The sequence below is a fragment of the Panthera tigris genome, chromosome B1 (genome assembly GCF_018350195.1).
Source record: "Panthera tigris isolate Pti1 chromosome B1, P.tigris_Pti1_mat1.1, whole genome shotgun sequence".
Taxonomy (NCBI): domain Eukaryota; kingdom Metazoa; phylum Chordata; class Mammalia; order Carnivora; family Felidae; genus Panthera; species Panthera tigris.
The window spans coordinates 13309039-13314852 of record NC_056663.1 but is presented as its reverse complement, the minus strand read 5'-3'; positions in this window follow the sequence as shown (position 1 = coordinate 13314852).

The following is a 5814-nucleotide window of genomic DNA, read 5'->3' as shown; positions in this document are numbered from 1 at the left end:
GAGCCCTGGGTGATGAGTCAGCTGCCCAGGGCTCTCTCTAGATGTGTCACTAAGAAACCGTATTTCATTGGGCAAGTCGTTTTAATGATTGGGATGCTTTGCCGTTTCAAAACTTGGGCATTTGTTAATTTATCAACTATTTGTTCTGTACCCACTAAATGCCAAGCACAGTGCTGAAGGAGGCCCAACTCCTGGGCTCGTATGAGAAGTAAATGACACGACGGATAGGAAACGTGTTCTCCAACCATAAGTCCCCGTACAGTGTGAATTATTTTCAGTTGGTAGGAGAGTCTGCAAAGCTGCCCAGAGTAGCCTGGGAGTGTTATGTATCGTTTGGTCACAGAAGACAGCGCCGAGATGCCAGCTTTAAGTCAGGTCTTTGAGACCTAAAATATAACGAAATCTACAAATGCAGAAACTGAACAGACTCCTGGACACTTGATGAAAATCTATTTGTATTATAATATCCTAACGGAACCACAGTCTGATCACCATGCATACAAATCTTTATTTGGGGAAACGAGGCCATATTCCCGTTTTTGGTTTACAGAAGCACACTGTCCCTAGTGCACCCCTGGCCATAAAAGCAGGCCCTTCTGTCCTCATTTCCCATCTGCCGTGACCATGTGGTGACTCAGTAGGCCACAGTACAGAACCCAGCAGGGGAAGGTTGAGCCTGGTGGGGAAGTATGGTGCTTGGGGTTTTATGGTGAGGGTGAATGGGGAGATTCTCAGAGCAGGGGCTCTGGGGTGAAGGTCTGAATGAAAGCACTGAAGGGCAAAGAAGCATGGTTGGCAGCTATGAAAATAAGAAGGAAAGGTGAATCTTCGCTGCCAATAAACAGGCAGCAATGGCTGGTGAGCCTTCAACAGCCCAGCTGGGCCTTGAGAAATGATGCCTCTTAATTTAGCTCTAATGCTGGCCACTATTGTCTGGAAGTCCATTTTCAGCCTGTTGCCTGGGACTTCAGCCTGCCCACGTCTCCAGCCCAGCAGAGTCTGCATTCTGTGTTTATTTCCTCTCTCTTCTCCATCTCGTTGACAATGCGCTCTTCCTTCTGATGACACAATCAGAATCGAGCTGGGTTCTCTTTTCACCGGGGCATCAGGCCTCTCCATGAAGAGCCCTCGTTGTTTGCAACCAGGGGCTTAAGGGATATGAACTTGAGCCAGGGTTTCTCAACCACAGTAATAATGACTGTTTTTTGTTTTTTGGGTTTTTTTTTGGTCGGGTGGGAGGTTGTCCTGCACACTGTCGAGTGTTTAGCAACATCCCTGCCTCTACTCACTAGAGGCCAGCAACACCCACCCCCAAGTGTGACAAGCAAAAAATACCTCCCGATATGGCCAAATGCCCCGTGAAGGGCAAAACAGTCCCCAGGTGAGCGCACTCACCTAAGCAAACAAATGGAAACAACCCTTTAGAGTAACCCTTAGTGCTTTATCTGAGGCATGGCATTCTGAAGAGGTAAGTAAATTATTCCAGTACGTGAAGTATTTGAACTTTAAAATTTTGAACTAGTTAATTGTATGACACAGGGCGACTTTACTATAACTCTAAATCATTTGTGCAGACGATACCACACTCATTCCTGAGAAGTAGGCACTTAGGAAATGTTTGTCAAGTGAATAAAGCATGCTAGTGAAGAACAGGAAATTGCCTCATTTGACTTTAATTCTGGTCCAATGTGCCTTTAAAAGTACTGCACCGAAGGGCGTAAAACAGCAGACATGAACTAAAGACACAACAGAATGTGGACGTTCCGTGTTCCCCTACCCGCCGCTGCAAACCTCAGTGGCCGAAGCTGATCTCTGGAGACATATGAACATCCCTGTGACAAATGCCTTGAACGACAGAATTTCCTTTAAGAAATTCTGCACTAATCTTCTTCCTCTTAATTCCCGCGGCAGGTCATGGGGACTCCTGGTTCACCAATCACTTTGTTTGATGTATTTTGCTTACGGTTTATCTCCTTTAAGAGACTGAGAGCTCTTTGTAGGTCAGAAATATGTCGATTCATTTTCTTGTGTGTGTATGTCTCTCCAAGGCCCTAGCACAATGCCACACAAAAATAACAGATACATATTTAAGGGTGTGCCCTTGTCTTTAAGGACTCAGTTTCTCTTCTAAGCCATTTTTTTTTTTTTCAAATGCAGGCCAGACAAAACCTACATTTATCAATGTTGGAGTTTGAACACTTTCAGTGTGAAAGGACCAAGTTCTTCACTGTTCCTTGATTTATATATGATTCTCCCCAAAAGATATTCATGTATAACCATAGGTCTCACACATGTATTTTAAGATAAATAAACACCATTTAAACCAAGATGCTGCCATCTATTATTTGCACTCAAATCCTTCTTAGATTTTCCTTTTTCTTCTTTTTTATTTTAAGAAAGTAAGATTTTTTTATTAAATTTTTTAAAATGTTTATTTATTTTTGGGAGAGAGAGAGAGAGAGAGAGAATGAGCCAGGGAGGAGCAGAGAGAGAGGAGACACAGAATCTGAAACAGGCTCCAGGCTCCGAGCTGTCAGCACAGAATCCATCGTGGGGCTCAAACTCATAAACCGTGAGATCATGACCTGAGCCAAAGTTGGACGCTCCACCGACTGAGCCACCCAGGAACCTCCCCCGCTTTTTTAAAAAGGAATCTCTATGGCCAACATGGGGCTCGAACTCACAACCCCGAGATCAAGAGTCTCATGCTCCACCAACTGAGCCAGCCAGATGCCCCCCTTTTTCCTCTTAAATAGCAATCAGATCTCTCTCTGAGTATCACTGTCTCACCATTTAATACAATTGTGATCTTTAAAAAGTCCATCAGGAACAGGAATATGGCTAAGACAAGTGCATTGTATGCTAACGCTTTGCAGACTGAACTTCCCGGCTGAATCTAATGGGTGGTGCCTGAATGGGAGTGGAGGCCCTAGGAGGCGATTCCAAGAGACACCAGTCTGCTTGACCACTCTGAGGAGAAAAATAGCCAAAGTGCCTTCTCCGCCCACCTCCCACTGTCCCTTTCCAGGATAGAGGAAAGGAACCGTTCAAACCGGCTGCAAACCACACTAAGGTAGGTCTCAAGGTCAAAATCTGAGACAGAAGAGGGAGTACTGATCCAGGGTTTTCTTTGCACCTCTCATTCTTCGGATAAAGGGCTATTCCACTTTGTATGAATCTACCCTAAGAACATGCTCACACCAAAGAACTTTTTCATGAAGTGTGTCAATGGAAAGTTATTGAACAGAGAGAAGGGATGAGAGGAAGACCTATAGCTGGACATATAAATAGACGCACACAGAAGTCAGCACACAAATTGCCAGTCGCCACTGTAGAAACTCTCCTTGAGCAACTCTGAGAAATACCATCTGATGGCTGACTCCCCCATGCTATGTAGGTCAGAAGCTTATGAGAACCCAAATTAAAAAAGAACAACAAAAAAAAAATCACAGCACAATGTGTTAAGTTGGTCCTAAGGAGTTACATAAAGCTCCCCTAATTGACCACATCAGAGGCGAGTTTGAACTTCTTGCATGAAAACAACTTACCATTCCTGGTGATAACGCCATTTACAATGAGATTTTACTCTAAGTGTTCGAGAATAATAGACACGGTATTTTTAAATAAATGTGTTGCAACATGCAGGCAGTGTTTTCAAAAGTATCACCTGCTCCCCTTTTAGAAAGATCAGTTGCTGCTCTGCTGGAGAAGTGAGATGGCTCTTATGAAATTTGTTCAATAAATAGTGTCTGAGAGAGATTTTTTTCTTTTGCCACTTGAATGATATAGGTGTAAAAAGAAAAAAGTTTCCTTTATGGAGGTACAAAAAATATCTCTTACCCTGAACACGCTATTCAATTGGAGTCACCTTTGTTAATTCAACTGAGTTTTATTATGTTCACAAAGTTGATATTTTTTTTTTTGACATCCGACTCTTCCAAGAATTTGCTATAGTGATACGATTTATCACTATTAGTCTCATCTGGATGTCACAAATCAACAAGGAGGGTGATATCTATGTGTTTGGATAAAGCGAAGATCACAAAAATCTGTGAACTAGACAAATACTATTTATTCTCAGTGGAATGAGTAAGGAGAAAAAGGGGAACGGAAGTAGGTAGGAATCCATGACATCAAGATTTTACTTAGATACTCACCTATACTTGTAATACTTACTATTTAAAATTACTTCATTATTGTGTAATAATCCCTTTCTGGACCATCACCCTTTTATCATGATTTACTATTCATCATCATTTATGTTATGTGGATTATATGGAAGGAAGGAAGGAAGGAAGGAAGGAAGGAAGGAAGGAAGGAAGGTTAAAATTTATACAATAACAATAACATTTATACAATAACAAACTTTACTAAAACCGGATGTGAGAATATATGAAAGATTTATTTTTGTAAAGTATAAAACTTATAACATTCTTAATGATTTATTGGCATATAACATTCAAAATGATTAAATGAATTCTCATATGATCAACTATTGGTGAATTATCAAGAGTTATTGAAGAAGTTTATTTAGGTAATGACTGGGAGGCAACCAGTCTCATGTAGAATATTCCTTGGGGCCACTGCTGGCTGCGTGGATCCCTGGGCTCCTTTGGTATGACAGTTTTTATGTGGTCAGGCTCACAGGGCAAGGAACACATTAGTTACACTTCTAAATAACTCCATAAGGGTAAAGGATGTACCTGAGACAAAGGAAAAAGGATGTCCTTTCTAATCAGGCTCAGTCTGGTGATACAGAGGGCAGAAGGATGGGGCCATGATGCACAAATGCAATGTTGAAGTCCAAAATAGTCAAGGTCAAATAATTCTGAGTGGTTGCCTCCACACAAGGTTAAGAATATTAGTCTTTGTTATTAGAATCTGCCTCTAAGCTCTTGGAATAGAGACCATCTAGTATCTTTTTTCCCAGGAGAATGGTTTACTTATGCACCCGTTGAACACTTAGGGAACTTTTACTACATACTTGACGTTGTACTCTTCCAGAGCTGTGGATGGAGCCACAAACAGAAACATCGTTTGTAGTGGCGTTCTCCAGAGCTAGACATGGAAACTCAGCTTTGCTGCTGTCCTTTCTCACCCTTCTATTTATCAGGCTTATTTACTTCCGGTAATCTTCCATAAAGCAGAGCTTTCTATTCGAAAACTCACAAGAAAGATGACTTTGAGAGAACACTGGCAATTGGCTACATTTCCTGGAGGTAAAATTTTCGATATTCATTGCACCTCCCTAAATCTTCTCATTCCAGTGTAATCTGAGAGGTAGAATGTGGCTTGCTTGAACTGTGGCTGCTCTAGCAAAATTATGAAAATTACAATAAAATAAAATAAAATACTAAAGTACAATAAAATAAAATATTCTTGTATCACCCGTTTCCATGGTTTTCTTCCACTCATCAAGTTTAGAATTTCACTCTTTCTCTGTCAATAAACTATGATAAAATATAAGAACACTGCAATTATCTGCACCCTACCCATTGACAAATGGGTCTTGGGAAAGGAAGCTCAAAATGGAAACCTGTTTGTTGTAGAACATGGTGCTCTTGTGAAATAATTACCCCAAATAATAACTGAGCACAGTATACACATTAGTATAGTAATCTAATTCTGTTTTCATGAGATAATGGTGGAGAGTTTTATTATTCCCATTTTACTGACTAAGAAACTGAGCAAGTGAGAAGCGAATTAATATTGCCGAGTTTTCAAAGTTAGAAAGTGATAGAACAAGAATTTAAATGTAGGTTATTCAGTTTCAAGGCCCATGCTGTCTTCATTATATCCAGCTCTTCCCCCCCG